Raw genomic sequence first — 26230 nt, forward strand, 5'->3', positions numbered from 1 at the left:
GTACCTTCCTTGGGGGTTCTTAATACCAGTGACACGGGCTAGCTGGCTAGGTGGATAGAGTGCTAGATCAGGAACCAGGCCTCAGAGGAAATCCAGGTGACCTCCAAACCTCAGTATTCCCATAAAATGGGAGTAATAATTAAGTCACTCAGCCACTCTTTGCCTCAGTTTCCTCAGCTGTGAAAATGAGGATAATAAAAGCACTTACCTCTCAGGGCTGTTGTGAGACTCTAATGAGATATTTGTAAAAACCATTTAGGGAACAGTATTTGGCAGAGGTTTAATCAGTGCTTCTTCCTCACCCTCTTCTCTCCTGGCCCCAAAGTTTCTATTTCTCAATAACTTGCTTTCATTTTGAGAAAAGTGTTGAGGTAGAAGGAGGAGAATAGATTTTTTTACATAGTACTTCTCATTGCTGTATGTTTTCCTTTTATGTAGTGGTTGTTGCTACCTCAAGAAGCTCATCTAAGAAGAAAGTGTCAGGGCAGAGAAAAAAACTTAAAAAATCTCCTTGGAAGACTGGAGGGGGAGAGGTAGCCATCTCACTCAACTTCACTGCCTCAGTGGTCCTTTGGCTTTAGTGAAGAGGGACTGAATTGAAACTCAAATTTTTTATTTTTTTTTTATTTTTTAGGTTTTTGCAAGGCAATGGGGTTAAGTGGCTTGCCCAAGGTCACCCATTAAGTATCTGAGGCTGAAACTCAAATTTTTAAAAATAGATTTAAAAAAGAAAACAAACAAAAAATCCACAATTTTTACATAATTTTCCCTTCCCACTACTTACTTCTCTCTCCTTCCTTCTTTGGAACAAAGACACAGTGTAGAAAGTGTTTGATAGTGTGCTTCATTCTGAACCTAAATTTTAGACTTCTAGACTTTAACACTTTTCTCTTAACATAGGTGGAGGTTGGAGGACTGTTGACTTCCCAACCCTTTTTGCAAGAATCTACAAGATTAATGAATGTTTCAAAGGGAGGCTATCAAGGCCTTGATCCTTGAATCTTTTTTCTTTTTTCTGAAGAAGAGACATGATTATATTTGTGTTTATTCAGTATCCCTTTTTCATTCAATGCATATGATTTTTTTGGCTGTTTTGACTCCAGTGTTAACTTGCCCAAATAATCCACTTTTAAGTCCTGAGCTTTTCCAAATATATATAAATTACCTTGCCAAGTATCTTTCCACAAGTATCTTTCCCATTTTCCCTGGTATGGTGGGAGGGAAGTAAGTTTCTTATTTGATCCTTGGGACATTTCTTTTTCAGTCACTCAGTTGATTTTTTCTTATAATCATTTTACTTACATTGTAGATTTTCCATATATTATTATTCTGGCTTTGCTTATTTCATTAGGTGTTAATCCTACAAGTCTTTTATCATAGGAATAATTAATTCTTTCATGACTTACCAGGCTGCTCTGAATTTCTCTTACTAGTTATTGGTTTTTGTATAAACTATCTTATTGCATTCATATAGTACAAGATTTTTTTAAGCCATTTTTCAATGAGTACTCACTTTGTTTCCTTTTTTGTTATTGTTGCTACCACAAATAGAACTGTTGTAGATATTTTGGCATATATATTGGATATTGTTGAGTTATATCCTTAGTAATGAGACTACTTGGTTGCAGGGAATGAACATTTCAAATTGATATCCCTGCCATTTGGCTGGAAAATAGCAAGGAGTAGCAGCAGTGTGGGAGGGTTGGTGAGCAGCTAGCCCCATTTCTTCACTGTTGGAAGAGCTTTGAATTTATCCATCTTTCCCGGTTATCTGTGTGTTGACTAGAAAACCTATACCAGGTTGACTACTTCACCTGGTATACCTGGGAGAGAGCTTAATGTAAGAATAAGCAGTTCAGTGAGTTCAAGTGAGGTCGAGGCCATGGCTCAAAGTGAAGGGACCAGGGCCTGCATTTAGAATGAGCAGTTTGGGATTAAAATCCTGGCTCATTCTCTTTCCAGTTATGTGACCTTTGAGGAAATCCAGGTGAGCTCCAAACCTCAGTATTCCCATAAAATGGGAGTAATAACACATTTCCTTCACAGGATTTTTGTGACCTTAGATATTGTGGATTTTGCTCATCTTTAAAGTACCAGAGAACTTGGTAAACTTAATGGGCTAACAGAGCAACATTGGACTTTATGTTTGAATGGGGATGTAAAAACAACCCTCAATATAATGTTTTATACATAGTCAGCATTTAATAAGTGCTTAATAAGTTTTCTTAATAAGCTAGGTAATTATTAAGTGTCTGAGGCTGGATTTGAACTCAGGTACTCCTGACTCCAGGGCCGGTGCTCTATCCACTGCGCTACCTAGCTGCCCCAATAAGTACTACTTCTTGAAAAATATCTGTGAATCAATATTAGAAGGCAGTTAGGCTTCTTGAGTTCAAATCTGGCCGCAGACATTTACTAGCTGTGTGGCCCTGGGCAAGTCACTTCACCTCAGTTTCCTCATTTGTAAAATAAGCTGGAGAAGGCAGACCACTCCAGTATCTCTGCCAAGGCAATCCCAAATGGAGGCCGCAAAGATTCAGACATAGTTGAAACAATTGAACAACAACAAAGCTATAGCTGAAACACTAGCATCAAAGCAAAGCAGTAGATAATTTGTTGAACATCTATTAGAGAAGCAACATAGTAGGGTAGGTATAATAGGCCTAAACTTTAAATCTTGAAGATCTAGATTCAGATTTTGCCATTGTCATTTACTTAGTAGATTTGTAAATGTGGACAAATTATTTAACTTCTCTGAATCATATTTTCCTCATTTGTAAAACAGGACTAGAAAAGCACCTATCTCACCAAGTTATTGTGAGGATCAAATAATAAGGTCCATAGACAAAGCACTATATAATGTGATTTGTTGCTGTTATTACTTCACTACTACTACTTGCCAGACTCCCAAGGGGAAAACTAAGACGTAAGATATGTCTCTGTTCTCAATCTCAACTAGATTATAATCTAGTTGGTAGAGTGTGACATTAATATGTAGTTAGATAAGGACAAAATATCCTGGGATTTCAGTCTATGAATTTGGATGGGAAAAAATTACATTTTTATTTTTATTAACTTTTGTTAACTAAATTGGTTATTTTTCTCATTTGCTTATAAACATTTATAAACCTAAAGGGGTTCAGAGACTTCACCAGTTTTCCAAAGTAGTTCCAAGACACACAAAAAATTAAAAACCCCTGCTCTAGGGCATTTCTCTCTCTCAGCTTTTTTAAGGATTGGGGGTGGGGGTGGGGACTACTGATTAGCATGTTATCTAAATGGGAGAGCCGTGACAAGAGAAATCTCTCTGATCCAACAGGAACCCAGTACTCAGTAAAGCTACATATGGCCTGTGCTTGCCTTTCCAAGTCAGAAAGCCTGCTTGCCTATGTGCTTACATATTAAGCAGAACTTTTACCACAGAAATATTTTGGTTTCTGTTATGTGGATGTATTTCTCCTACAAGATTTTTTTTCTAAAATATCCATCCGAGTTATAAAAAGGCCTTTGTTGCTCAATAAAAATGTATAGAATCTGTACCTATTGCATTTTAACAGCATAATGCCTTATATTACTTGACAGGACTTCTGCAGTGAGTAAATGCATTAGTCACAGTGTCCATTTTTCTTGCAAATTTTTGACATAGATTTAATTATGGGAATGACCAGCAACTTACAAATCTAATTTTAGGAGAGGCTGAGCCAACTTTTTTTTATTTTAATAATGATGGATTTTTTTATAGCAATGATTTCATTACTATTTTAAAAAAATCTGGTGGGGTAGAACTAGCCAATTGACTGAAGTTATTTTATTATCCTTTAACCAATGCATATACCTTCATCTTTTTTTTAAATTAATTTTTAAAATGTCCTTCCCAAACTGAAAATTTCTGTCTTCATATATATGTGTGTGTGCGTGCGTGTGTGTGTGTATAAATGTGTGTGTATATATATATATATATATATACACACATATTTATATATTTGACCAAAGGAAATGGACAAACAAGACAAATCAATAAATATCTTGAAGAAGACCTGGCTTGCTTCAGAGTAAACCTCCAGAGCCACTTCCTATATATGAAGACTTTTTTGTTCTTTCCTTGATTATTAGTATCCTTTCTATCTCAAAATTATATTTTTTTATATTTACTTTTTATTTTCTTATGTGAATAGATTGTATCCTCTACTCTCAAACCAATAGACTATAAGCTCTGTGAGGACAAGGATAGTTTCATTTTTGCTTTTGTGTCCTACTTAGCATAGTACCTTCCTTGTACATAGCGGCTGGTGAATAAACATTTATGGTGTTAAATTGAATAGAATGAATAACTATGAAGACCTTTTGGAAAGATATAGGTGACATATCATGATAAAACCAGGAAGGTCTGGATTCAGGTCCTGCTCTTGAGGAAAACTTGATTCCTCTGGTCCCTTGCACAAGTAACTTGACTTCTTTTTATAGACAACCTGCTTGGATTTTACTGTGTTAGAAGACAGAATTTCCATACCTGGAAGTTTCATATGCCAGTAAAATCACAGCTCTAATTCTTATCCTAATCTTTATTTAGAATAAATTTCCTGGGACTTATGACCACTTTCATTGATAGAAATTTAGATTAAATTTCATGAATTTGAGTCAGTCCACTAAAATAATAACTAGTTGACTACATTGAACTTAATGGGTACTCGGTCATTGTGATTTGATTAATGTACTTAGGATATTCCTCATTTCCTGTTTTTATTGTATTAACTCAATTTCCCTAAAATTGACTTGTTTCAAAATTCCCCCCCCCATAAATCTGAAATAGCAATGCATACAGATCCTAATGTCTATTTTTGATTCTTAGAAGAACTTGTCCCAGTCATGATCTATATTTTTTAAGCTCTTGTAATTTGAGGAAATATCTGCTTAGGTGGAGTAGTAAAGAGGTGAAGCCCATGATTCCTGCAAGACAGTGACTTTTCCAAGTATTAAGGAATAGACCTTATATATATTTTTAAACCTTGACCTTCTCCGACTCTTTCCATGCATCTGTCTCTCCCTTTGCATTTTAGAATGAAGTCAAGTTTGGAAGATTAAAATCCATGGATTTCCTTCTAAGAACCTTACTCTTGTGTTTTTGAGACAAGTCAGGAGGCAGTTGGCTCTGCTGACAGTAAATGGTTGACAGGCAGAAAGGCCTCCCTTGGCTCTGCCTGGCTCTGCTCATTCAGTCTGGCTCCTACTCCCTTTTGTTCTCCTGGAATCAAATGCTTCCATTTAAAGTCTGATGCTTCAGTCAGCAGAAGGACCTGTCATCTTGAACGGAAAAAAGAACACATCTTTTTTCTTTTTTAATGTGCTAGCTCCAAGGAAGAAGTGCAGCCTCTGTTTCGGCAGGTTTCTTGAAGTGCCGACTAGTGATCAGAAGTCTGGCTCACTTTGTAGGCGCCCCCTCAATGGAGGCTGTGTTCCTAATGTCAAGATATAAAAGTAAACATATTAGATTGTCTAAGAGGCTCTTAGGAAAACAACTATAAAACAAAGCGACTCCTAGTCTAGCCCTGCAAATGCTACAAATAGCCTCTGTGGTGAGAGAGAGCCATGTGGCAGAGGCCCTCTCCATCTGGGTCTGTGGTGCCTGGGTAAAGGTGCCCCTCTCTCTAGGCTCACTTATTTGGATGTCCAGCTTTGTCTTCTTGAACCTCCAGAAGGGAAGTTGCTCCCTCAAAATAATTGAATCAGTATTTGTGACTGCTAAAAAAAAATCTGTGTCTCTATCTTAGGATATTACACATGACACTAATAGAATTACTTAAACTAAAATTCTGTTTGTTTGAAGTGTAAAATGGGGTTGAGCATAGAAGAATGATTGAGCAATTATGAAAGACTAACTTTGATCTTTAGTAATCTAATTTGCAAATAATAAGTGCAAATAGCAAATATTAAGGGTGGAGGGGAAGTTGATATCCCAAGAATAATGGAATCATAAAGAACAAATTATAAAATCAACTTGATAGGTCTTTTAGGATGAAATTACAAAATTGGTTAGGTGAGACTATAAATATTATTTTGTAGTTTTACACCTTTAAATCATCTTTTAAAAAGTCTAATTGTACACTAAAAATATTCTCCCTCATTTCAGATTTGCTAAAGGAATTCTTCTCCATCTCTCTTCCTTGCTCCCATTACAGCTTATTTTCTATTATACCAACATCTAGATATGTTTATATCCTCCCAACAAATGCAGTAACTTTATTCAAGACAGGGACTATATAAGGGTCCCTTGTATCCCCAATGCCTAACACAGGCCCCCTGCCCATGGTAGGTGCTCAATAATGTCCATTGAATTTATGGGCCCCCAGTGACCCTAGAATGATCCATTACTGACATGAAACATCCTTTTGGGATAGCAAATAGACTAATCAGAGCATCATTGAAGACCATCCCTCAGAGCTTGGACTAACAATTTTGGTGCCCAGGGAAAGTTTTATAAGGCTGCCCAAGGTAAATGGTGTCAACTATACTTTTAAATCAATTGTTAATGTCCGATTCAGTCTGGAAAGTAGCAAGATACACTGCTACATGTAGAGGAGCTAGGGACTGCTCTGGAGCTGCTTCTGGAGAGACAGGTAGGAAGGGAACATACCATTTGGTACTTTTTAAAAAAAATTTAATTATTCCTATTAGAGTTAATTAACTTAACTGTTTTGTATGTTGCTGCAGGAATGTAAGTACTGATAGACCTTTAAAAGTCAGTGCCCTGCAACAAAGCCCCATTAGCCCCCCTCTTGGTATGCCTTTGCCTGTTCTAGGTGTAGCTTCTTCCCTCCTCCCCTCATATTTGCTGCTACTCATTTGCCAGTCTTCTCTCCAGTGAAATTCAGTTATTTTTACAATGGTTTTTGTGATACTTCCACCAAATGGGAACATTTCATCACCATGGTCCTTTGCAGTGTTAATTCTTTTCCATGGCAGAAACTTTGATCTGTTGATAGTTGATAAACCTATTGCTGTTATGGCTTAATCTTAGTATATATGTGGTAGTTGTTTTCTAAAATATTTGGACTCAGCATACTGTGTTAAAGCCCTAATGAACACAAACTCCTTAATTATCCTTTTTGCCTAATCTCTAAGGACCCTAATTTTGAATTTTGTTGTTACTTCCTAACAGGCTCTTACTAAATGTTTGATTGGGGATAGGGGTGTGGGACCTGAAAATTAGGATAAGCAAAAAAACTCTTCACCAAATTTTCCTTTAATGAGGACCAGAAAATTTTTTTCCTTTTTTTTTTTGAGGGGGTGAGGTAAATGATGAGACATCAGGGTTAGATGAATTGGCCATGGTCACGCAGCTAGTATTGTCTTTGGATAGATTTGAACTCAGGTCCTCCTGACTATAGAGCCAGTGCTCTATCCACTGTGCCATTTAGCTGCCCCTTTTTCTTGGCTTTCTAAATTTTTTTTTCCAACATGGCTATTGTGAAGTATGGTTTCTATGTCTTTCTATCCATAATTAATAATATTATTTCTTGCCTTCTCAATGAGTGGGAAAAAAATTTTAAACTGAAAAATTAAAATAAAAATAAAAATAAAAAATTCCCAACCATCTACGATTGTTATGCCTTTAAACCCTTTTCAACTTCCTTTATTAGTGACTGGCATAGTAGGCACCTATTAAATGTTTATTGTAGGGCAGCTAGGTGGAGCAGTGGATAGAACACCGGCCCTGGAGTGAGGAGTATCTGAGTTCAAATCTGATCTCAGGCACTTAATAATTACCTAGCTATGTGGCTTTTGGCAAGCCACTTAACCCCATTTGCCTTGCAAAATCCTAAAAGAAAAAAATGTATATTGTACTATATTATTATGTTATAGATATGGCTTCTAGTTCCCCATTTTCTGTATGACCAAGGGCAAATTATTTATACTTTCTAGTCTCATGTTAAAAATTCTCTTCCAGTATGATGTAGTGGATTTAACATTGGACTTGAAGCAAGAAAAAATGGGTTTAATTGATAACTCTGGACAAGTTAATTGGGCCTCAGTTTTCTCATCTGTAAAGTTGAACTAGATGGTCTTTAAAATTTGAATTGTCTTCCAACTCTAAACACTGTCATCAAAGTGGGTTTGCTGAGATAATCTCCAAAAATCCTTTCCAGCTGTAACATTCCATTTTAAATGTTTTGATAGTAATGATCACATTTTGAATTATTTTTTCTAAACAGCTATTTGGTTACCTTGTCACCAATGAAGCTTTCTTTTATGATACTATAATGATTTGTGGTTGCAATAATCCTATCCTGACTATTCACCATATACCTTTCTCAGCAATTTATATGCTGTTTGTCCCAAGCTATGAAGAATGTTTATTGCTTTATCTGGGTAATACCAATTGGGATGATGGAGTTAGATGCTCTGATGTTTTTTTGTATCTTTATATCACCCTCAGATTGAAACCCTCCCTTGATAATGAAAAAACAGTTAAAGCCAAAATGTGGAATAAAGAAATTTTGTCTGACAGCGTGTACAAGTAGGCCCTAACTCATTTGTGAGGGAGGAGTCAGCTTCCAATTCATTATCTCTTCTCCAGAATTTTCACTGGTTTTTCCATTATTCAGAATTCACCTTCTAGGGATCTTTTCATTTATTTTGTTGACCTTTTATTGTTCTGTTGGTTGTGTTTTATTTCACTCTTTCAGTTCATTTAAGTCTAACCAAATATTTTGGAATTCATTATAGTCATCATTTTTTATTACACAGCAGTATTCCATCCCCTTCATAAGGTATCCAGAATTCACATTTTTCTTCTCTCTATATATACATATATAATTTATTTAGAGATCATTGGTCTCAAAAATTTTTTGATTCTCCATTTCTATCTAAAGAATTCTTAAGAATGTATGCACAGGGGCGGCTAGGTGGCACAGTAGATAGAGCACCAGCCCTGGAGTCAGGAGTACCTGGGTTCAAATCCGGGCCTCAGACACTTAATAATTATCTAGCTCTGTGGCCTTGGGCAAGCCACTTAACCCCATTGCCTTGCAAAAACCTAAAATAAAAAAATGTAATCACAATATATGTGATGTAGAAAATTTAAAACAAGTTTTATTTGATTTTATTTGTTGTTGCCAAAAATATTTTTTTCACAATGATAATTAAATGAGAGCATTATTACTGAATATGCTTGGCTTTTTTTTTTATCTTGATTTTACACTTAGAGGTGTAGCAGTTTGAAGGTCTTGGAACCAAGTTCAATTTATCAGTTATGACTGCCAAAACAGGAAAAGATTCATAACAAAGATGTTTAGAGATTCAGGTGGAAAAGGGATATCACTGATTGAATTTATGAGATTCATTTTTAATCCCACCCACCAGTTTTTTGCTAACATTGAACTAGTAAAAAATTCCAGTCTTCCTGATAATTGTTCTTGTAAACTGATTGGAAGTTATTGCATTATAATTTCTCATTTATTTATTTATTTAGATTTTTTGCGAGGCAGTGGGGTTAAGTGGCTTGCCAAAGGCCACACAGCTAGGTAATTATTAAGTGTCTGAGGCAGGATTTGAACTCAGGTACTCCTGACTCCAGGGCCGGTGCTCTATCCACTGAGCCACCTAGCTGCCCCACATTATATTTTTAACAAATGAGTTCCAAACTCACTGAAATTGTTCATTTGGACGACCACCTCCATACCTCAATGTTGAAAACATAACTATTTTTTCATTCAGGGTGGCTCACACTAATAAAATGGTGTCTGTGTATAAAACATGACCATCTCACCCTTCTATTTATTTCTATATTTGATGTTCATTTCCTTGGTTATGATTTCTGAAGGGCTAATTACATTAAGGTTCATGTTAAGATTTCGTTCTTAGGCTTATGCAGTTGACCATTTTCAATATATTCTGCACTTAGTCAAAGGAGGTGTGATGTCTTTAATTTGGGAAGCTCCTGACCTGGGAAGTTCCTTGCTACCTTAGAATTCAGAAGCTTTAAGAAGTTTAGGATTGTAGATTTAGAGCTAAATCCATCCTTATCTTAGCATTCATAAGTGACTTATACAAAAATGTAGCAAGGTTGAGTCATATCTCAATATCTGAATCTGTGTCCTCTCCAAATCTAGAACTCTTTCTTTTAAGCTTCACCCCCCCCCCCCCCCGTGACTACTATCAGAACTGGAATTTGAAATTGTTTTTGCTTCACAAGCTGCCTTTATATATTGATGTTATTATTCTAAAATCAAACTAGAAATTTATTATATTGACTAATTTTGACAATCCTCTTTCTGCCTAAATTGAAATGAAGATGCACCAGTATTTTAATCCAGACAGCAAATTTTTGGTTAAAGCTTCTTTGCCTTAAGAAACCAAAACTGCTTCTATATTCTCTCTAGCTTAGTGGAGAGTGGTGTTCTCTAGGATTTTTGAAAAGACCCTGGAATGTAGCCAAAATGTTTTCTAAAGAAAGGGTGACATAGCGGAGCCATTTACATAATTTTGACTTCTCATAGTGTTCAATTCCTTTCCTTTCCAGGCACTTTACTACTATTTCAATGAATTAATAATCTTTGAGAAATGCTGACAGTGCCAGAGAAACCAAACTCAGTTGTATACATTTAAGTGATATTCACTGGGAAAGAATTCACAATTACCAGTGATTTGGGCCATTTCCAAATGCCCTTTTTGTTGTTTTCATCCACAGTTGGCTCACTTTAGTGTTTGTTGAATATTATTTGACTCAGGAATTTATCCTCAGATATTAGTTGTATATGATGACCCTACACAAATCACTTAACCTTGTTTGCTTGCCAGGAAAACCCCAAATGGGGTCATGGAGAATCAGGCATGAATGAGAATTGGGGTCTTGGGGAATCAGGCATGAATGAAAAAAGGGGAAGTGCAAAAAATGTGGATGTTTGCATAATTCAAATATAGAGAGATATAGGAGGCATCTAAATCATCATACATTGTGCTGAGCACAGATAATAGGGTGCATAGGGAGGTGAAAGGAATCTAGGAAAGATGTGACTTGATTCTGGAAAAAATGAAACACAAACTTACTTAGGGAGGAAAAAAGCTTTATTTTGAGGTGTCAAGGAAGTGATCTGAGACTTAGTTCTTGACTGAGGCTTCCTTCTGGAAAAAAATGAAGCATGAATTCATTTAGGGAGTTGGTGAAGGAAGATGTTTGGAGATGTCTAGAAAGAGATCTGATTCTTTACAAAATGAGATAAGAGCTCACTTAGGATGGTGGAGGTGTAGGCATGAGTTTAATCTGGAAATATCAAGGAAGTGATCTGAAGCTTCATTCTGGACAAGATGAAGTGGAGACCTTTAAATGGAGCATTGTTTAGGACTATCAAGTTCTAAACCACCCAAACACCTTATCAAGAACTCATAACCATCATTGTCAAAGTAGATTCAATCCTTATGGGCATACCTGTGGCATGAAATTATAGCCTTCTATCTCTTAAGTCCTTCCCATGTCCCAAAACTCACCCTTGAAAGGTGTAACAGATATGTGTGAATCTGACATTTTATTTACTAATTCACCAAACCCTTCCATGCTACATATAGTCTCTTGCATCTTTGCAAGTCTATTCCTCTTTATAATATATATATATGTATATATGTATACATATATATATTACTTTCCTCAGTTCCTCAAAACTAATGTAGAAATGAAAGCTAATTACTTCTCACAACCCCTCCTTTTTTCCCATATAAAATTCCATTTCATATAGTTAACAATTTTTCACTTTCTTTTTGTCTTTTTCCTTGCCCTGTATTTCATCAAGTAATTGAGTTTTTCTGCTTATTCTCTACTGGTAATGGATAAGCAACAAACGAGGGGGTGTATGAAATCAAGAGGAAAGCTGCATATAACAAACTTCTGGTGCAATTTTCTTTCTTCTGGAGACTTCTGATATCCTTCCATGTCTTCAAAGTCTGTGTCCAAAGAGTCCTTTGACTTATTGTGAACTTTTTCTGATAAAGGAACTAATTAACATTTTAATCAGATCACTATGCATATTTTCATCACTAAACACAAATTCTGGATCTTCTTAGATCTTGACAATTTATGTTTGTTTGTTTTTTTTTTAGGTTTTTGCAAGGCAAATGGGGTTAAGTGGCTTGCCCAAGGCCACACAGCTAGGTAATTATTAAGTGTCTGAGACTGGATTTGAACCCAGGTACTCTGGACTCCAGGGCCTGGTGCTTTATCCACTAGGCCACCTAGCTACCCCGACAGTTTACATTTTGGCTTGCCCACTCTCCTGATGATATACATGGAAAATTGTTTACAAATAGAAATTAACTTAGTTTTGCTGTGACTCACAAGTCCAGGCCACAATGTCACAGCCTGCCCCAGGGTGACTCTGGCAGCCCAGTCCCAGATCAGAGGTCAAGAGGGAGACAGGAAAGCTAAAAAAAAAAGTTTTCACTCCAAACTACTCCCACAAGACTCCGAGCTACAGATCTGAAAAAAACAAAAACAAACTTCTCTTCCCATGGGATGGGTGGAGTGAGTCTCTTATGTTCCCAAGCTGGCAGAGTTTAAAGCTTGAACCAATTTTACCTTAGAAAAGAATGAAAAGACCAGGAGAACAGAAAATTCTCCTGTCCCAGGATCCTGAAAAACTAGGAAGCTAAAATTGGTGGAGAGCAGAAACTGATTATACCTGAAACACACACCCTTAACAGACACAACTCAGGCATCCCTTCAAGGATTCTTCTTTGTATCCTCCTATCTTCTGAATTTTCTTTTTATACTTCTAATGCAACTAGTAACTATCCCAAATTCAGGACCTCCTCCCATTAGTACTATATGGAGGAAAACCAATATCCCCAGGGGTTTCCTTACCTTTCCCTGATTGTCTTAGTGCCAAATTCTCCTTCCCCTTCCTTTTTTTTTTGTTTTTGTAAAAGATTCCGCTTGTCTTCAGACACTCATACACTCATTTCCTAATCCCTGCAGAATTCTTACCTGTCTGCCAGTCCATCTGAATTCTTAACCATCCAAGTAATACTAGTCAATCCACCATTCTTACCATGAATTTTCTGTACAAAAATTATTTGGTTTCTTTTTTTCTTTCTTTGTTCCTTTGGATTACTCATAGCTGTATTACTCAATGTGGTCCTAGGATCTTTGAACAAAAGCCATTGGGAGCAAAAGCCATTGGGAACATACAAGACATTTAGATCAACAGGTCACAACTTCCTGTTTTTGTTGGTGGTTCACCCTGACTCAGGATGTCTGGATCCTGTACGAGCCTTCATCTGTAAGAAACAAACACCCTACCATTAGTAAACAAGCACTTTAACTGCCATTAGTAAAGCAAAGTGGATCCTTTTTTTTTTTTTAGTGGATCCTTTATTGAAACATCCTTAAGAATGGGTGTCCCAAAGAAAAATGGACACAAGATCATAGCCTTTTATCTCCTGACTAGAAACACATGTCCCTCCCATGTCCCTAATTATTACAGAGGTCATAGGCCTTCTGAAGTATTAATTCTTTCCCCACATGGGTTAAAACTCCTTATCAAACCTCCTCTTCCCCATAATTTGGTAGCCAGACCCTTGAAAGGTATAACACAGATATGTGAATCTGACACTTAGACTGGTGCCAGTTTAAGTTTATTCACTAATTCACCCAACCCTCCAAACAAAGCTACCCCCCCCACAAGAGAACTCCTGCCTCATCTTGTCTTGAATCAAGCCTACACATCACTTCCTTGACAGCTACGAAGATCTTCATTTCCCTCAGTGAATTTCTGCCTCATCCTGTCCAGAAATCAAACCTTGGATCACATCCTCCACATCTCCAATCAAAGGTCTCCCCACCTGTTGAACTGAAGTCAGGCCTCATCTTTTCCAGAAATTTGCCTAAGATCACTTCCTAGATGTCTGACACTTAGACTGGTGCCAGTTTATTCATTAATTCACCCAATCCTCCAATACTATAGTCTTCTGCTTTCCTGCAGCAAGTCTGTTCTCTTCTTCTCTATAGAATGAGATTCCCTTTGTTCCCAGTAAGATGTAAATTAACTTGATTTACAACCAGCAAGCCTACATTCCTCTGATTCTAATACTTTAATTTTTTTCCCTCATCCTCACTATTTCTCCATAAGATTAAAAAAAAACCCACTACTTTCCTCAGTTTTCCATAACTAATGTAGAAATGAAAACTAACCACATATCACATTGGGGAAGTAATCTGAGGGTTGATTCTGGAGAAAATAAGTGAGCAGGAACTCACTTGGGGAGGTAAAGAGCTTTTTTTGGAGATGTGGAGGAAGTGATGAAGAGGCTTGGTTCAGGAAAGATGAGGCAGGGGGAGAACTTTGTTTGGAAATGAAGAAGTGATCTGTAGTTTGCTTTTTGGACAAAATAAGGCAGGAACTCAGAGATTTCTAGATGTCAAGTTAGAGATCTGGAGGCTTGGTTATGGACCAAATGAGGCACGAACTCTATACAGGTATAGTGGTTTGTTTGGAGATGTCAAGGAAGTGATCTGAACCTTGTTTCTGGAAATGATGAGGCTTGAGTTACTTGGGCAGCTGGAAAACTTTGGAGATGTCAATGAAGTGAACTGAGACTTAGTTCTGGACATGATGAGGCAGCAATTCACTTCCAGAGGTGAAGAACTTTATTTGGAGATGTCAAGGAAGAGATCTGGAGGCTTTGTTCTGGAAGAAATGAGACAGAATACAAGGAAGTGATATGAGCTTTGGTTCTGAACAAGATGAAACAGGAACTAACTTTTGGTGGTGGAGAGACCTTTATTTGGAGATGTAGAAGATAAGATCTGGAGACTTGGTTCTGGACAAAAATGAGGCAGGAGCTCACTTAGAGAGATTTTTAGAGCTGTGTTTGTATAAGTCCAGTCATCTGAGATCATGTATCTGGAGGAGATGAGGCATGAACTCATTTAGAGGGGTGGAGAAAGTGTGGAGGCTTGATTCTGGGAAAGATGAAACAGTAACTCACTTAGTAGGTGGAGAACTCTGTTTGCAGAAGTCAAGGAAGTGATTTGAGGCTTCCTTCTGGAAAAGAAAAGGCTTGAGTTCACTTAGGGAAGTGGAGAGCTCTGTTTGGAGATTTTGAGGAAGTGATCTAGAGGCTTGGTTCTGGACAAAATGAGATAGGAATTCACTTTTGGAGATAGAGATCATTAATTGGAACCATGAAGAAGGTGATTCTAGGCTTGGTTCTGGACAGGAATGGATAGAAACTTGCTAGGGAAGGTGGAGAGCTTATTGGAGCTATTGAGTAAGTGATCTCCAGGCTTTATTCTGAATAAGTGAGGCAGGAATTCCCTTAGGGTGGTGGAGAGCTTCATTTGTAGATACAGAGGAAAGGATCTGAGGATTGGGTTTTCTGTTTGAATATGACAAAGAAGAGATCCAGAAGTCTTGCTTCTGAACAAGATAAAGCAGGAACTCACTTAGGTAGTTGGAGAGCTTTGTATTCATCAGGGAAAGTGATGAGACTTGTTTCTGGAAAAGATGAGGCATGAGTTCATTTAGGGAACATGGTGTGCTCTGGTTGGAGATATCTGGAGGCTTGATTCTAGAGAAGATGAGACAGAAGCTCACTGGGGCAAGGTGGAGACCTTTGAAGCCATCAAGGAAGTGATCTCAGCCTTTTATTTGGAAAAGATGTTTCATGAGTTCATTTTGGGAGGTGTTAAACACTGAAGATGTCGTGCATGAGATCTAGAGACTTGGTTCTGGGCAAGATGAAGCAGCAACTCACTTAGGTGGAGAGCTTTGTAGATATCAAGGATGTGATCTGAGGCTTATTTCTGGAGAGACGAGACAGGAACTCACTCGGAAGTGGAGAACTGTGGAGATGTGGAGGAAGTGATCTGGAGGTTTGGTTCTGAACAAGATGAAGCAGGAACTCACTCATAGACATGAAGACCTTTGGTGATGTAGAAGAAGTGATCTGAGGTTTGATTCTGGAACTGATGAGGCAATAAGCTTTATTGGCAGATGTTGAATTGAAGCTTCCTTCTGGTAAAGAAGAGACATGAGTTCACTTAGGGAGATGGAGAGTTTTGTTTGGAGATGTCAAGGACCCGATTTGAGGCTTGGTTCTGGACAGGATGAAGCAGGAACTCACGTAGGAGATGTTGGTTTTTGTTTGGTAATGTTGAGGAAGTGATTGAAGGCTTGCTTCTAGATAGGATGAAGCTCAGAGATGTGGAGAGCTTTTATAAGATGAGGCAGGACATCTCTTGGGTTGTAGAGAGCTTTGGAGATGTCCAGACATCTGACAACGTGATTCTGGAGGAGATGAGGCATGAGCTCACTTAGAGAGGTGGAGAAACTCTCCCTGGAGATGTGAAGGAAGTGATGCAGAGACTTGGTTGTGGACAGGATAAGGCAGGACCTCCATTAGGCTGGTGGAAGGATTTGTTTGTGGACACTGAGGAAATGATCTGAGTCTTGTTTCTGAAAATGGTGAGGAATAAGTTTGTTTAGGGAGGTGGTGAGCTTTGGTTGAAGATATTGAGGAGGAAATCTAGAGACTTGGTTCTCTATAAAGTGAGGCAGCAACTCACTTAGAAAGGTGGGGAACTTGAGGAAGTGATCTGAGTATGGCTCTGGATAAAATGAGAAATTAATTTATGGGGATGGAGGTCTTTGTTAGGAGACATGGATCAAGACTTGATCCTGGACAGAATGAGGCAGAAACTCTCTTAGGAAGGTGGGGAGTTTTGTTTGGAACTGTTGAGGAAGTCATCTGGAGGCTTGGTTTTTGGCCAAGAAGAGGCAGGAGAGCTCACTTAGGAAGGCAAAAAGCTTTCGTTGTACATTGTCAGAAATTGATCTGAGGCATGATTTTTTTTAGGGAGGTTCCGAGTTTTGTTTGAAGATTTTGAAAAAGAGCTCTAGAGTCTTGGTTCCGGACAAAAGTTGTATTTGTCGACACCAAGTCTTGTAGCTATCTGACAACTGGGTTCTGGAGAAGATGAGACAGGAACACACTTAGAAATATGGAGACTTTTCCTTGTTGTTGTGGAAGAAGTGATGTGAAGCCTTAGTTCTGGAAAAGATGAGGCAAGAGTTCAGTTTTGCAGGTGGAGAGATTTATTTGGAGATATTGAGGGTTGATTTGAGCTTGGTTCTGGATAAGTAAGGAAGGAACTCACTAGGGAGAACTAGAGAGCTTTGTTTGGAGTTGTCTGTATCTGACAATGTGGTTCTGAAGGAGATGAATCAGGGACACACTTAAAGGTGGAGAACTTCTATGAAGATGTGAAAGAAATGATGTGAAGGCTGGGCAGTTAGAGTGTGATTTATTTGGAGATGTTGATGAAGTCATCAGAGGCTTGATTCTGGATAGGTGAGGCCAGAGCTCACTTAGGTAGATGGAGAAAAAGTGTTATGAGGCTTTTTTCTGGAAATGTTAAGTCATGGAGTTCATTTAGGGAGATGATGATTCTAAGTGGAGATGTAGAGGAAGTGATTTGAGGTTTGGTTCTGGACAAGATGAAGTACAGAGCTTTGTTTGGAGATGTCCAGATGTGACAACAAAGTTCTGGATGAGATGAGGCAAAAGCTCACTTAGAATTTGGAAGAAGGGTTGTTGAGGCTTGGTTACAAGACATGATGAGGCAGGAATTCACTGGCTTGCTTCTGAACAAAATGAGGCAGGAGCTTAGGCAATTAGAAAGCTTTGTAGTAGACTTCAAAGTGGTGATCTGAGGCTTGGATTGCATCTGGATAAGATGAAACAGGATTTCATCTGGGAGGTAGAGAACTTTGGAGCTAACCATTTATTTGATGACTGGGTTCTGGAGGAACTAAGGTAAGAGCAAACTTGGAGATTTGGAAAAACTAATGTGAAGGCTTAGTTCCAGAAAAGATGAGGCATGTTTTCAATTTAGCAATTGGAGTGGTTTGTTTGGAGATGCTGAGGAAGTGATCTGAGTCTTGTTTCTGGAAAAGTTGAGGCATGAGTTCATTTAGGAATGTGATAAGCTTTATTTGGAGATATCAAGGCAGAAGCTCACTTAGTCCAGTGGAAAGCTTTGTTTGTTGACATTGAGAAAATGTTCTGAGGCTTGTTTCTAGTTAAGGTGAGACATGATCTCACTTGGGAAGAGAATTGTTTTAGATTTCTAGGCATCTGAGGACTGGGTTCTGGAGGAGATGAGGCATAAGCTCACTTAAAGAAGTAGAGTACTTTTTAAAAAAAATATATTTAAGGCAATGGGGTTAAGTAACTTGCTCAAGGTCACACAGCTAGGCAATTATTAAATGTCTGAGACCGTATTTGAATTCAGGTCCTCCTGATTCCAGGGCTGGTCCTCTACCCACTGTGCCACTTAACTGCCCCCAGTAGAAAACTTGGAGATTTGGAAGAAGTGTTGTGGAGGCTTGTTGCAGACAAGATGAGGCATGAGTTAACTTAGGTAGCTGGAGAGCTTACTTTGGAGATGTTGAGGATATGACAATGAGGCAAGAATGCACCTCAGAAGGTATAGATCTTGGTTTACAGATATTGAGGAAGTGATCTGAGGCTTGGTTCTGAACAAAATGAGGCAAGAGCTCACTTTGGCAGTTACAAAGATTTGTTTGTGGCCACTGAGGAAATGCTCTTATGCTTGTTTCTGGATAAGATGAGACAGGATCTTGGGTAGGTGATGCTGAAGAAGAGATATAGAGCCTTGTTTCTCTACAAGATGAGGCAGGAATTTGCTTAGGGGGTGGAGACCTTTGTAGACATCAAGGAAGTGATGAGTTTATTTAGGGACATGATGAGCTCTGTTTAGAAATGTTGAGGAAGAGATCCAGAGTCTTGGTTCTGGACAGGATGAGGCAGGAACTCGGTGAGGTGGTAAACTCTATTTGCTGATGTTGAGGAAGTGATCTGGATGGCTTGGTTCTTATACAGATGAAGCAGAGCTCAGTTAGGCAAGTGGAGGAGAGTTTTGTTTGTAGACATTGAGAAAGTGATTTTCTGGTAAAGATAAGGCATGAGTTCCTTTAGGAAAGTGTTGAGTTCTATTTGGAGATGTCGCAGAAGAGATCCAGAGACTTGGTTCTGGACAAGATGAGAGAAGAACTCCGGAAGGATCTGGAGGCTTGGTTCTGTAAGGCTAAGGCAGCAACTATTTTTTGAGAGGTGAAAAGCTTTGTTTGGAGCTGTTGATGAAATGATCCGAGGCTTGCTTCTAGCTAAAATCAGGCAGGAACTCACTTTGAAAGGTGACAAAGTTTGTTTGGGGATGTCTAGGAAGAGATCTGGAGGCTTGGTTCTGCACAAGATGTGGCACAAGTTCACAGGTAGGTGGAGAACTTTATTTGGAGAAGTCTGACAAGATGAGGCATGAGTTCTATAGATAGATAAAATGTGTGTGTAATGTATTTCTAGAAGTATTCCTTATCTGAGTAGGGAAGGGAACAAGAGTTTATGAAGGGGCAGCTAGGTGGCGTAGTGGATAAAGCACCGACCCTGGAGTCAGGAGTACCTGGGTTCAAATCTGGTCTCAGATACTTAGTAATTACCTAGCTGTGTGGCCTTGGGCAAGCCACTTAACCCCATTTGCCTTGCAAAAATCTAAAAAAAAAAAAGTTTATGAAGATCCTCCTATGTCAGCTCCTCTAGTATCTGCTTTATTATCTCATTTGAACCTCAGAACTATCTGTTGGTTACCTGCCCTGTCATTAGATCTCTGAATACAGCCAACAAATTTGTATGGAACCCTTCTTCAGGCAAGGATCTGTGGTGCGTTGTCTACCTGTGATGGATATAGTGAATTGACAGAAGTCTCCTTCACTTACTTTGACTCAAGTTAAAATAGATTATGAGCATCCAAGTTGGGACCACTGGACCACATCTGATGCTGCAAGTAAGGAGCTGGGGGAGAGCTTTCATTTTTGTCAACAGACATTTGATTTTAGATATAATTTAAAATGTCTATGGAATATCCAAATGTAGGCATCCAGAATGCAACAGGAACTTAGGATGGGAAGGCAGAGCAGGATAATTTCATGGAGAGCTTTGAAACTTAATGGTGTTAGTCATCAGCTGGCTTCAGACAGAAACAGACTAGACAGAAGAGATTCACATATGTTCTATTGGATTGAAAGTCAAGTTCCTAATTTTTCCATGTCTGATCCCTCTATCACAAGAGTATTTAGAAATTCTCCTTAGGAGCTGCTGAATAAATATTCAAGTAGAAGGAAAGGAAACGTCTTACATTTTTATTTTACATTAAGATAATTCAGTTTCCACAATAAAAGCAATAACAATACATGGTAGGCCAAGTTCCCTTCATCAAAGGAGCGCTCAACACACACACACACACACACACACACACACACACACACACACACACACACACACAACCACCCTCTATTTCCTAAAATAAAATCAATACCCAGGTTTTGGTTTTTGTTCCAAACCTTTAATTTCTAAATGACTTCTGATTTTCACTTTGGGCCCTTGCTTTTAGTCAAAGTCACGTTTCCTATTACTCTTTTTGATGCATGGGAATAATCACATTAATGCTAATTGGGGATATGTGTATTCATCGAGAGTAAAAATTGGTCTCATTTTTATGCTGGATTTCAGCCTGCAGCAAAGTCTCACATCAGAATCATAAACACTAAAAATTAGAGGTTTGTATAGAAAATAGAAATATCCAGACTGAGGATATCCATTTCATAAAGCACTGTTAACGATTGTTGAGAACCACCCTGTTCATAACATTTGATGGTGAATGGTTAGTTGTTAATTTATAAGGTTGATTACTTCTGCCAGGAGCTGAACTGAAGGATGCCCATCAGCCAATGGTAAATCTCTGTGATACCTCTGGAAAACAACGCTTCTTTGGGAGGCTGTGGCTGACTTATTAGGGCTCAGTCTCTCTCCCCCACCCCCAAGTCCTTCACATAGCTCATTATCATCTGTTCAGATCATGCCAGTTTAGAAATCAACCATCCCCAGGATGCAGAGAGAGGATAGTTGGGCTATAAGTATGCTGACCGCAACCCTTTCACCTCACTGTCAAAGAGACAAATGTTTGTCCTTAGGGGAACACTAGAAGTTAAATCACCAGTTTTTTCTCACTTATTTTCTTCCCCCATCAACTTCCCAAGCCCATAGCCAAATGTGCAATTAAGCATTAGTTCCTTGAAATGTAAACTTTTTTTTTTCTTCTCGAAATTGCTTCTGGAAGTCTTTAGGACCACTTTCTGGAATTATCTTTTTAAGAGTGGTCTTCAGAATGGCACATAATCCTGAACAAATTCAGCCAGTGCTTCTTTCTCTGTTATCATTCAGAAGTTTTATTTGTTTTGTCTTTTAAACTAATTTAATTTTGAAGGTAGAAATAATGGGAACTTTTCTAGCCATGTAGAGGTTTAATCAACCAATCCATTTTATACAGTTATGTATGTGCATGTATGTGTACACACACACACACACACACACACACACACACACACACAAACACACACACCACCCCCCAACCTCTGGCTTCTGGAACCTGGCCTCTCTCTTAAGACAGGCTGCTGCTTCTCTTGTTTTCTGACCACTTTCCATTTCCCTGTGCAGTCTTGGTCATTGAGGCCTTCCTATTTATGATATTAGCAATGAGAAATGTGCTAGAGGTTCAGTCACTGCTCATAGGACCCCCAACCCTTGGAAACCCAAGTATTTCTTCACAAAGGGGACAGGGAAAGTCTGGATTAACCTGACAATACTCAGGAAGGCAGCTATGGTCCAACCATCATCACATCATGCATCCTCTTCCTTCCAGTGATCTGGTGGCATTCTAATTTCTCAAGTGACTGTGATTAAGGGATGCTTTTTCTTCTTTGTCCACCTTCTCCCTCACTTCTGGGCCCCTCGTGTTAAGTGTTATATAAAATAGTATAAAATAGATAAAATGTCAAGTTAGGGCTTGTTGCTTTTCAGCATTTATTGATCAGCCTGCTTTTTGCAAGGAAACCTGTATGTCCCCAAAGGGAGCTTCCATCGACTGGGAAACTTAAATCTGTGCCAATTAAAAACTTTGAAAGAAATTTTTAGAAGAATCCTTCCAGATATAGCACAGATAAATTATTTTATCTAAACACAGTTTCTTTTGTCAGCACAGATAAATTATTTTATCTAAACACAGTTTCTTTTATCTAAACAGTTTCTTTTGTCAAACTAAAGATATAATTTAACATTTTCTTGATAATGCAGGGTTATCATTGTGAATATTAACTTTTGTTCTATAAAAAATGATTCTCCCAGGCTTGATTGAGTTCTTTGTTCTTTCAGAGTCCTTTTTTTTTTCTTCAGGGGCCCAGTTCAGGTACCATCTCTTTGATGAAGTGTTGCCTGATCCTCCCACATGAAATGTGTCCACCTTAATCATTTTCTTAAGAGCATTTTGCTGAGATTTTTTCCTTTCCCTCCCATCATGACTTAGCTTGCCTCAAATTTAACTGTATGACTTGCCCAGAGTGGGCTTATAATAAATGTACTAGATTGGGTTTGTTGGAGAAAGCTATTTGTCTTGGCCTTCAGTCCACGGTGGTGCCCTGCTCTTGGGTTGCCATCCATCCCCTTTCTCCTCTTCTAATCTGACTCTTGTCCTCTCCAGGAATCCTGAGAAGCTGATCATTAAGCTTGTTAGAACCATGGCTAAAATAAGACTAAATAGGTTCTGGTGAGAACAGAGGATTCTCCTATGGATAAAATTCTTAAGCTTTGCTTTAGTACATGATTCCATTCTGCCTGTGGAAGGTCTTTTTGACTTGTTTTCCAGTAGTTATTCCTTAGCCTCATAACTTAGTAAGATATTTCTATATTCATGTTAAGGTACTCAGACACATATCTTGCTAATTCAGAATTTATGATATTTCAACTTGGGCTTCATTGTTCTGCTTATATAGAGAGAATTTTCCAGGAAGCAAATTAATAATGTAAACAAGAATGTGGTGGACATGCTTAAACTACTTGTGGAGATAAACTCTTTTCCATGAGTGTAACTCATTAATTGTTTATGGGCAAATTGTATTGCTAATTACAAATGAGTTTTATCTGTTCATTAAAACTGACCCCCCCCCCCCCCCAAGGAGCTCTATTTGGAAACACTTTATTAGCAGAAAGTGCAGAAAGTTCAAGTTACTGAAAGTAATAAAAGTACATTTCTTTTAATAATAAATTAAGACAGGGCTATATTACTTCACTCCTTTCCAATTCAGACTGTTGTATCTTTGATGTGGGATAGATTGAGTGCTGGATCTGGAGGAAGACCTGAATTTAAATCCTATCTTTGTAATACTAACTGCATGACCATGAGCAAGTACTGTAACTTCTCTGCTCCTCAGACAATTGTAAAACACTTAATAAGTTAATGTATTTATTTGTCTGTTTTCCTTGAATTTATTTTGAGTAAAATATTTTTTGCTAAATAATTCACTGTCTTTTCCTTGTCTCTTTGCCTGCTTTGAGGAATGTGAAATAAAGGGCCTGTAACCTTATTTCACAAAACATTGTGGGATGGTAAGACTGTGAACATACTTCTTTAGCTCACTGCTATATTTCTCCTACCACTTGTCCTGTCCAAGGCTAGAGATCTATTGCCAGTGAGACATTCCTTATCCCTTGTTCCCATAATGATTTTCTCTAGAGCACAGAGGAACTGGGCACAATAAAAGTAGTTCTTGTCTTCAAGAAGCTTACATATCAAAGGAGGAAAGCATGTTATAATAAATAGGCACACACAAGATGCATATAGAGCAGAAGGAATGAACCCACAGAAGAAAAATGGCCAGAGGTGGGACCAGAAAGACATTTATTTCAGGGAGTCTTCTTTTTTACAATAAATTTGTTAAGTTCTCCAACTCCTTCATCTGCCATTGAGAAGGCAAGTAATATGATATCAGTTACACAAATAATGTGAAGCATTTTTACAGATTAGCCATGTTGCCAAAAAAAAGTGAAAAAAAATCATGTCTCATCTTGTACTCTGACTTTATCAGTTCTCTCTCTGGAAATGAAAAGCACTTTTCATTATGGATCCTTTGGAATTGTCTTGGATCATTGTTTGGATCAGAGTGGCTAAGCCTTTCACAGTGGGTCACCATTACAGTAATGTTGTCACTGTACATTATTCTCTTGGTTCTCTCACTTCACTTTGCATCAGTTCATATAAATCTCCCCATTACTCTCAGCATTTCTTAGAGTACAAAGTATTCCATTACAGCCATATGCTATAACTATAATTTAACTATTCCTCAACTGATGTGCTACCTCTCAGTATTCAGTTCTTTGCCCCTACAAAAAAAAAGAGCTACTATAAATATTTATGTACATGTAAATCCATTTCTTTTTTCTTTGATCTCTTTGGGATACAGACCTAGTGGTATTGTTGGGTCCAAAGGGTATGCACAGTGTTGTAGTCCTTTGGGCATGACTGGGGACAGTCAGTGCAAAGGGATGAAGAGAAGAAATAGAACAAGTAGACGATAGGGTTGGATGGCGGTATTATTGCATGGAAAATGAGTCTGGGTGGATAAAAGCCACCACATGAAATAAATTTGGATACTGAATTGAAAAAGAGGTTACTAAATTATGGCGGTAGAGGGAGAGCCAGAAAGGAACTATGGAGAGCAGGGAGGATTTCAACATAATAAATCAGGGAGTATGAGGAAAAGTAGAACTAGTACTAGAAAACATAACCAGAGAAGCAGTTACTTCAGGAGGGAGACAGATCCTTACTGAGTGTCTGAAGGAAGGAGGATTGAGAACAGAAAAGGTTTGAGATGAAAGGAAGTTGGTTATTTATGCAGAGCATTCAAGAGGGTAGCACAGTCGACAAGTGGGACAGATAGTGGTCTAATAGGTTGAGATTGCTGGGAATAAGCCAGTAGACAGCTGGTCTATGGGAAGGAGATTTAATGAAGTGAAGAGGGCCATACTTGAATCATAATTGAAGACATTACTATGTTGGGGTCCAACTATGGCTGATCAGAGCAATATGAGCTTGCCACAGATCTATCATACTTAGGTAGAAGTGTATCTGATAGCAGCATCTCTGAAAAAAGAGAGGCAAAGCATAACTATTTAGGGACCCAGACACACTCTTCATATTTTCAAATTCTGCTTTACCAGGTTGAAAATGGGACTAGTAAGACATATTTTCAAGTTCTGCTTTACCAGGATGAAAATGGGACTAGTAAGAATATCTGTAGCTGTCTTACATGTTCATTATTTTGAGTTCCTTCTCCCTCTTTCAAGAAGGTTGTGTATGTGACTGGTTTAAAACCATATTTGTTGATAGCATTTGTATGCATAGTGAAACACCCATATATATTCAAGATATATACATACATATAAATAGATAATGCTGTTTCCAAAAGCCAGAACCAAAATATGTGATTGCATTTATAGGCATAGTGAAACATACATACACACACACACATATACATATAAATATATATATATATATTAAATATAAGATCAGTATATATCCATATATATGTGTACAGAGATGTAGATAATGTTGTTTCCAAAAGCCAAAACCAAAATGTGTGTATGGATCCATATGCCCATATTCCATGTATTATATATAATAGGTACTTAATTGTGATTGGATGAATGCATGCTTACATCTATACCCTCAAAATTATATTCAGTTTTTATATTATGCTACATTTCTTGACTCCTCAGCTTCTAAAACATAGGGACAAATCTGAAAAGGGAAGACAATCTCTGTCTGGGATGAAACTGATCCAGGCATTTCAATCCACAGGAGAAGAAAGAGTCACCCTTAGGCTTTTTGACTTAGAATTGTGTGTAAAAGTAAGGCAACTGCTTTAACAAACTTGGATATTTCATTTTGTTAGCAACCTTCAGCTCTTCTTAGAAAACCCATTTAAAGGTGCTGTTGCTAGTGTACCTGGAGGCCTCTTAAAAATGGACACACTATGAAGTCATAATAGCTAACAGGGAGGAACAGAGACTAGATAAGAGGAAGAATTTGGTGATTGCATTTCTGGCCTTGGAACCAGGAAGACCTCAGTTCATAATCTGCCTCAGACACTACTAATTGTAAGTCACTTTACTGCTTTTATCCTCAGTTTACTCATCCCCTAAATTGAGGTGATTGAATTTGATGGATCCTAAGGCCCCTTCCAACTCAAAGTTTATGTTTCTTTTTTTATATACGTAAAGTACTTGAATGCCAAGTACTATAAGTGAAAGACCTAATAGTCTGGTCCTAGAT

The 26230-nt window shown here is 38.0% G+C and overlaps 1 protein-coding gene and 2 long non-coding RNA genes across 18 annotated transcripts in view; 2 read left to right on the forward strand and 1 right to left on the reverse strand.

The window, feature by feature from the left end:
- The window catches only part of SLC10A7 (solute carrier family 10 member 7), a 261864-nt gene that overhangs the window by 90117 nt on the left and 145517 nt on the right, over positions 1–26230 (forward strand). The gene's annotated exons all lie outside the window — the stretch shown is intronic.
- Positions 7–26230, forward strand: part of LOC141517813 (uncharacterized) — a 32359-nt gene continuing 6135 nt past the window's right edge. The window contains exon 1 of the long non-coding RNA XR_012476998.1: positions 7–26055. This is a non-coding gene — a long non-coding RNA (uncharacterized LOC141517813). The remainder of the gene's footprint in view (positions 26056–26230) is intronic.
- The window catches only part of LOC141517812 (uncharacterized), a 26768-nt gene continuing 11513 nt past the window's right edge, over positions 10976–26230 (reverse strand). For 2 of the 4 annotated variants that reach the window (XR_012476997.1, XR_012476995.1), the window contains 4 exons: positions 14977–15032; positions 14507–14675; positions 11228–13266; positions 10976–11121 (listed from right to left, as the gene is read on the reverse strand). This is a non-coding gene — a long non-coding RNA (uncharacterized LOC141517812). Of the gene's footprint in view, positions 11122–11227; positions 13267–14506; positions 14676–14976; positions 15033–15433; positions 17041–26230 lie in introns of all 4 variants that reach the window. The other 2 variants (XR_012476996.1, XR_012476994.1) reach the window with 2 other exon arrangements.

This window comes from Macrotis lagotis, chromosome 3 (genome assembly GCF_037893015.1).
Source record: "Macrotis lagotis isolate mMagLag1 chromosome 3, bilby.v1.9.chrom.fasta, whole genome shotgun sequence".
Classification (NCBI taxonomy): Eukaryota; Metazoa; Chordata; class Mammalia; order Peramelemorphia; family Peramelidae; genus Macrotis; species Macrotis lagotis.